Genomic DNA, 7,094 nt, shown 5'->3' on the forward strand with positions numbered 1-7,094 from the left:
ATCAGCAGAGTATTTAAATTACCTATTAGCTGCATTATTGAATTTGCAGATCGCTGTATGACGACTAATTTAGTTCTTTCATACGAACGAGTACATTTTATTAAAAATTTATTCCCTACTGGAAAATTTCAAAGAATCATCCAATTATATTTTGAGTAATCTAATATATCGTATATTACGCTCCAAACTAATTAGTTCCTCGGAAAATATGATCTTTCTCGATTCTCATTGCGTTTAATCAAAGTTTATTTCTCATTGCGTATAACCGAGTATAGAAAATATTTCATAATATTTCTAGTAATATAATATGACAAATTTATTTAGCATTTTTCTAATATTTACTCGAATGATTAAATATATCAATAAGCGTACATATATTAAACATTTACGTAATACTTCCCCCAAAATAGTATAGATCTATTATATTGTTTTCTTACTATCGTTGTTCGATCATAATCAAAATAAAAATTATAAATCTTGTAGGAAGATAGCTATAATGTGAGATAATCTTTTCTTTTATATACAATTTTGGAAGTCTTCTTTTCTTGATTATGTCGACGTTCTCTTCACGAAAATTATATAAATATGAATAAATATGTACCTCAAACATAAGGTCCCCCTTGAAAAGTAGATAAATCAAACTCGATGCTTACAAAGTAAAATAATCAAGAGGGAGAGATGAGGTATAGAGAATGAACGATAAGCGGAATCGAATGGAAAAAAGAAGGTTAAAACTAAAAAGAAATTTTCCCCTTGAGATAGTATCTATCCATGAGTATTGGGAACATTGTGATGAGATTACCGCGGAAGAAATAAAATCTCGTTAATGTCTGCAAAATAGTAGGAGCCAAAATAAATGGCAAGAAAATTTTATTTGATCATTGAATTTATTGTATTCTTTAAAGAGGAATACAAGATGTTGATTCTAAGTTTCGTAGTCATCCATGCAGGTTCTTGGGATCTCCAGAAAATGGAACTATATATAAGCCCCCCCCCCCCAGGCACGCTAATGGACTATATCATCTATATCATTTGAAACAACATACTCTCGATAAGATAAAGCCTATTTTAATTTTTTTTATCTCCATTTATCAGTTTCAATTCATAATTCAGCGAATTGCTTTTATACAGCCAGTCCTGTAAAACGTAATTATTAATACAGGGAGATAAAACAATTTGCACTTAGACCTTCGTTAATTCATTATATATTGTTTAGAGTTAGCTTGACGATAAAATTCAATAAAATTTTTCCTTATATTTGCTACGTCAATAAATGAAATTTTCATTATTCTTTTCAGTCAGCAGACAGATTCTATACATACATATATATATATATATATATATATATATATATATATATATGTATAGAAACACATACACGAATTCGTTTGAACATTACGAAGATTGTAACGCGCGAGAAACATAAAATAATATTAATCTAAAATTGCAATAATTTTTAATTTCAATCTCAGAGTGGTTGCATCTGAGATGCGTCGCTATGTGTAATATCAATAAAAACGAACCTTTGAGTTAATCTGATGATTGCCCACACTTTTCACAGGTGAAAACGTCAAACTTAATACTTTCGGTAATTTTAAATTCATTTGAACGAAATAGATGTACGAGAAGTTAAATAAATCACTGTTTTAGCAAGAGTACATTCCGTTAAATGCCCCACGGGACACTTACGAAGCAACAAATATTTTTAATTTATTTTCCAATAGACCTAAATCTTGAAATGAAGGTCGTTCGCTATTTGTAATGTCGTAAAATGATTCATTTGGACAGTTACCGGATCAATCATCCTTTCTACTCCGACGAGAAAACATCGAAGCTCTGTTGCTGCTGCCTGCAAAGAATGTAGAAAATTAAGTTCACGTACGTGTATATATGAAAAAATGTTATTTAAGGGTTTCTCTAAGATAACAATAAAAAATGTACTGAACCAACGAAAATAGTAGTATTCCTTTTTATGAATAATGGTAATTCAGCAAATTATTACTATGAAAGATAATAGAGGGTAAGATTCATGATAACATTTGACCCGTAATATCATATCACTATAGATCAAATGAAACATCCTTTTGTAATAACCCTAATTAATTGAAATAGGAAACTGTTAACTATTAACATTCAAATGTGTTTTTATACTACTGCAAATATTTTACTAAGTTTCATTAATACACCGACGTATGCGTCATTAGGATCAGAAGTGTTACAGATTTCTACTTTATGCAACATGATATGGGAAGCCAATCTGTGTGGTCATTGTCTCCAAACCAATAAGAATATAATATGATCAAATTAGAAATTAAAAACAGAATTTTCACAAAAGTTATTATACAATTATTAATTGTCACTGATCAAAAAAATATAAAATTGCTTACAGCAAATTGCCAGGAATTGATGTATATAGGTCCCATTATTATTTCTTTTTTGGTTCTTTGAATTTTGCGCCGGACTCTTCTCGAAATGTGTACATGTAATATCAACTTCTCGCAAACTGTGTGGTAACACCGCATGTAAAATTATTCTGGAAACAGAAGGAAATATAAATTTAACACGTTATATTATTTCTACCCTTTTTTGCATAGTAAATAAAAGAGGAAATATATGAGCTGATTTTAAGCAGAATGTAATGATACTACTGGTGAAAACAGTTCTATCTCCCTCCGTTAAAAATTATGACCTGCAGGACTATATGTCAGAAAACAATTAGTTATTAATAATGCATTACGATTCATTTATCGAAAGACAGTTCTGTAACAAATCGTTAATTAAAAAAGGAGACTGTGAAATATAACCATCCAAGGGGTATTCATATTGTCTAAATATTTCACTAAATTTTTGTACAGATAACTACAATTATACTATTTTCTCTGTTTAATATTATGCAATAATATATCCGAGACAAATTGCACGATGTAATGTATAGTGTAAAATAATAATAAAAAGCTATACAACATTCTATGATATATTATAAAATATACTATATATAAAACAGTAGAATTGAACAAAAAATTGTAGAAAATTCAGTAGAATGCGTTAATATTAAATTATAAGTATGTAAAATTCATATAAGATTTTACTAACCGAGAGCGTGTTGCTTAAAATATTACAGATGGTTTCCATTAGCGCGACTGAAGAGGCGCTTTTATATTACTCCGGACCGTCCATTTCCAAAAGCCCCCATGAACATGCTTGTAGGACGACTCGAAAAAGAATGAACGATTTATTCAACTTCCGCGGAAGTGTCGGAATTCTACCTAAGTTGACTCGAGCATGCGCTGTATGGTTCCACTCCCACTTTTACATATATTCACGAGGGTAGCCTCTTCGTTTACCTCTTCACAATATTAGCAATAACTTTGGATCGATATTACAGTAAAAGGGAATTTTATTTTCGTCTTTATCTTTCTTTTCTCCTTTTGATCCCTTTTTCTCCTTTGCTACCACTGTACTTCATTCTCCATATTCATATCTTTTCGATCGTTCCATTTTGTAAAAATCGAATCGTGTTTACCTTCTTTCCGAGAGGAAAATTTTTGTTTATATTGATTTATTCATATTTATTCATTTTTTCGGACAGAATGTCGACATTAACAAGAAAGTAAAATTCAAAATATTGTATTTAAACGAAATGGTAATCATTCTCATGGAAGATCTCCCCACAATATTTATGAATTATGCCTTGTGCGATGTTAATCGGTTGATCGAATAACGATGGCTACAAAGAAATATAATAGATCTCTCCTATGTCGGAGGAAATATTATAATAGCATTACATTCAATATACGTTTATTCAGAAAAAATATCTAAGGGATAGTACATTCGGAAACTACAAATATTATCTTACAAGGATTATAATAAAATCCTCGCTGTGCTTGGTTATACGTAATAGAAACAGACAATTCTCAAATAAAAATTAACAAATAAAATTTTTTCCTAGGAATTGATTAGTTTGGAATATAATATACGAAATATTAGATAACTGGAGGGATTATTGGATCATTGTTTTCACTTTTTCAATAGGGAGCTAATTTCAAGGAAAATGTACTCCTTCCAACGGAATAATTAAATCAGTGTCACGTCCATAGCTATGAAAGGATGCAGCGGAGTGATTAAATGATGCATTTTAATAGATAATTGAGTTATACAAGCGTCTCATCCAATTGTCTGATTCTGCCATTGCTTTGATAAGGGAAAGACAAATGAAAAAATACCTTTCATGTTTTCAAAGTCTGACACGAGAGGTATGATCACAGGACTGCGCCACTCGTTCCCGTCCACCTGAAATGGCCCCACCAAGCGTGCCGAAGGACGATGATGAAGAGGAATAATACGGAATCGTTTAAAACGAAAGTACTGGATATGTAGGGAAGGTCGTAAATCGCAGATGTATTTACGAATAATCTTTAAACTCACCTTGGACATCCTTATATCCTGTATCTCCTCTATCTTCCTCTTCTGCTTCAAATATGTCTCGCAGATCTTCCTTTTTGGAATCAATCTTAATCGTCCCAAGATTTTCCATATCGTTCCCAATTTCACCCATGGCATTGAAATAAATGTAGTTTATATAATATTCTAACTAATTGCTATCAAATTAAAAATATTTCGATATCGAAGAACACTGTCAACGTTATTATTGATCTTTATTTTACCTTTCCGACAGCATTTAATCCTTCTGAAGGTTCAAAAAGACGGAATCCATAAAGATTCCGCGAAGAAATCTTCTTATGTACGAAGGAACGTTCCTTCATTAGAGCAAAAATTCTACTTTGATCCACGATTCGCGTGCACCGTCGGATGTCCCTTCAACCATCTTTTCCGAACACAATCGGATATATCCTCTTACCGAAGCTGCTTACGTTTGGATCCTTTGAAGGTATATTTTCTCTAGCTCCATACCACCGTTCGAATGTAGCTTAGTGAAACTGTACTATTTGAGTCTCGAGAAGGTAGTCGTGAATGTGTGCTCTCCATGCATGAGATATATGGATATGTATTTTCTTTTTTCACTTTCCAAAAGTCGCGCTATAACATAAAGCATCACGTCCTTGTCGATGTATTAACAAAAAATTGAAAATTTCAAAAGACGATCAGATACTTCTCATGTTGATCACTTCGCGCGATTATACCATTTTTACTATGAAAAAAAAGGAAAGGGAAAAAAATATTGTTTGCATATATAAAATTTTTGACCGTCGCTTGACAGATGGCAAATAAAATGTATATAACAATAAACACAAGATATTTTATTACGAGAAAATTTCAACAATAAAAGTAAGTCCTTTTCATTTAAATTAACCTTGATTAACCTATTAATAAGGGCGCGATGAATTAATCGAAGCAAAAGCGTTTGTTACAATATGCTGTTATGCTCTGTGGATTATTACATATGATAGTTAACAGAAAAAAGCAAAAGTAACTCGAATTAAAAAGGATTGGCGGATGGAAATCCGTTTCCCCCATATCATTTCGCTTTCGGCTCTTTCGACAGCGAAATAGGATATTTCAATTGAAATGCGCAAAGCGCATTCAAAAGAATTACGCAAAAAGAAAAATGAATATACGGAATGATTTTATCTGACCCATATTCTTTGGTACCGAGTAATAAAGAAAGAGAGAAGGTTCTCAGAATAAATAAAGAAAGAGAATAAAAGAAAATATCGTATAACAAATTTTCATGGAATTTTTCTTACTCAAAATTAATACTTGATTCGAGCATGATGTATAGTTTTAACGATAAAAACCGAAAAAATATTAAAAGGCGGCTGTCAAAATTCTTTAGATAATTTCTAATTGTATATTGTAGAAAAACAATGATTGAAAGAGACACAAAAGAACGAAAACAAAAAAAGGAAAATAATTTGTCCAGTTAATTGAAAACAAGTCGGAAATTTACTTCCTCACGACCCATGACATTTCCGCTCTTTCCATCGAGTAATACATGGTATTGATTGATCTCCTTAGAATCTAATAACCCCTTCCACCTAGCCCTGTCCCGGAAATTGACCTGACCATTTGGGGAAGAGTCTCTCCTGCGAAGGTCATCTTTTCAATAATTTTTGAACGAGTAATGTACAAGTAAGTGCTAAATGATCGCGTCTACACTTGATAATATTCAGTCCCAAAGGAAATTTACAAGCAATCCAAACGGTACAAGTTCTTCATTTTCAATAGTCTTTTGTTCCTTCTCGATGTAACGTAAATTTATCGGTAATCGTTAGTATGTAACTTATTATAAAATTTCAATAGAATATTACGAAAATGAAACTGATTTTCTTGATCAATGCCATCCTAAGTATTATCTTGTTACTTCTCGTAGAAGAAATTTTATATCCCTTAAAAGGGCGTAAGCCGATTTACCCTTGATGACTGAACAATTTAAATGAACAATTGAGCGTCCGTGATGACACATAACTAAACTACGAATTGTATACTCTTCCAGAGATACAGAAGAGAAAACAAAGGCGAAGGCAGCTCCAATAGCCTTGAATTGTTGTAAAGTAGCGGAATCGACTGTCATCTGAATTGTAATTACTTTTGGAGAAGATACAAGAATCTTAACTACGCTCAACTTGACAATTGAACATTCGACATTCAAAGTGAAACACATTGACATTGCACTTCCTGTTCTTCCTTAAATCGGATGATACTTTATACATGAATAGTATAAATGTTGGACCATCAGATAACGAAACAAAAATATTTTCCTCTTTAATCTTATATTTAAATGGTCGATCAATCAATGCTGTGTTTATCAAATGGTAAGATATTTTGGAAACAAGATATAAATTTTTTATTCGAAAGTATAATATGAGAGATAAAATCTGTATCATAGGTAGGTTTTATTTCAGTTACTGAATTTTCACAAAGATTTTATGATGGCGACGGGAGTATTGCTATTGATGAGAGGGACATTATGTCTCTTAACTGTAGCTATCCCTAAGGTATTGTATTAGTTTATATAAATCAAGAACCCATATATCTTTGAACTAATGTAATGAAGAATATTAGATATGGGAAGCAAGATGCTAGATGAAGGTGAGCAGTTGAATAATAATATATGAATAAAAATTTCAATATTT

General features: G+C 31.6%; 2 long non-coding RNA genes across 2 annotated transcripts in view; one reads left to right on the plus strand and one right to left on the minus strand.

Annotated features, from left to right (window-relative positions):
- LOC122636802 overlaps positions 1–7,094 on the plus strand; it is a 268,896-nt gene that overhangs the window by 175,798 nt on the left and 86,004 nt on the right. The gene's annotated exons all lie outside the window — the stretch shown is intronic.
- LOC122636793 lies at positions 869–3,198 on the minus strand. Its single transcript, XR_006329062.1, has 4 exons — positions 3,094–3,198; positions 2,388–2,533; positions 1,524–1,849; positions 869–1,137 (listed from the first exon to the last, which is right to left on the minus strand). It is a non-coding gene; the product is annotated as an uncharacterized LOC122636793 (long non-coding RNA).

Source organism: Vespula pensylvanica, chromosome 23, assembly GCF_014466175.1.
Source record: "Vespula pensylvanica isolate Volc-1 chromosome 23, ASM1446617v1, whole genome shotgun sequence".
In the NCBI taxonomy this organism is placed as follows: Eukaryota; Metazoa; Arthropoda; class Insecta; order Hymenoptera; family Vespidae; genus Vespula; species Vespula pensylvanica.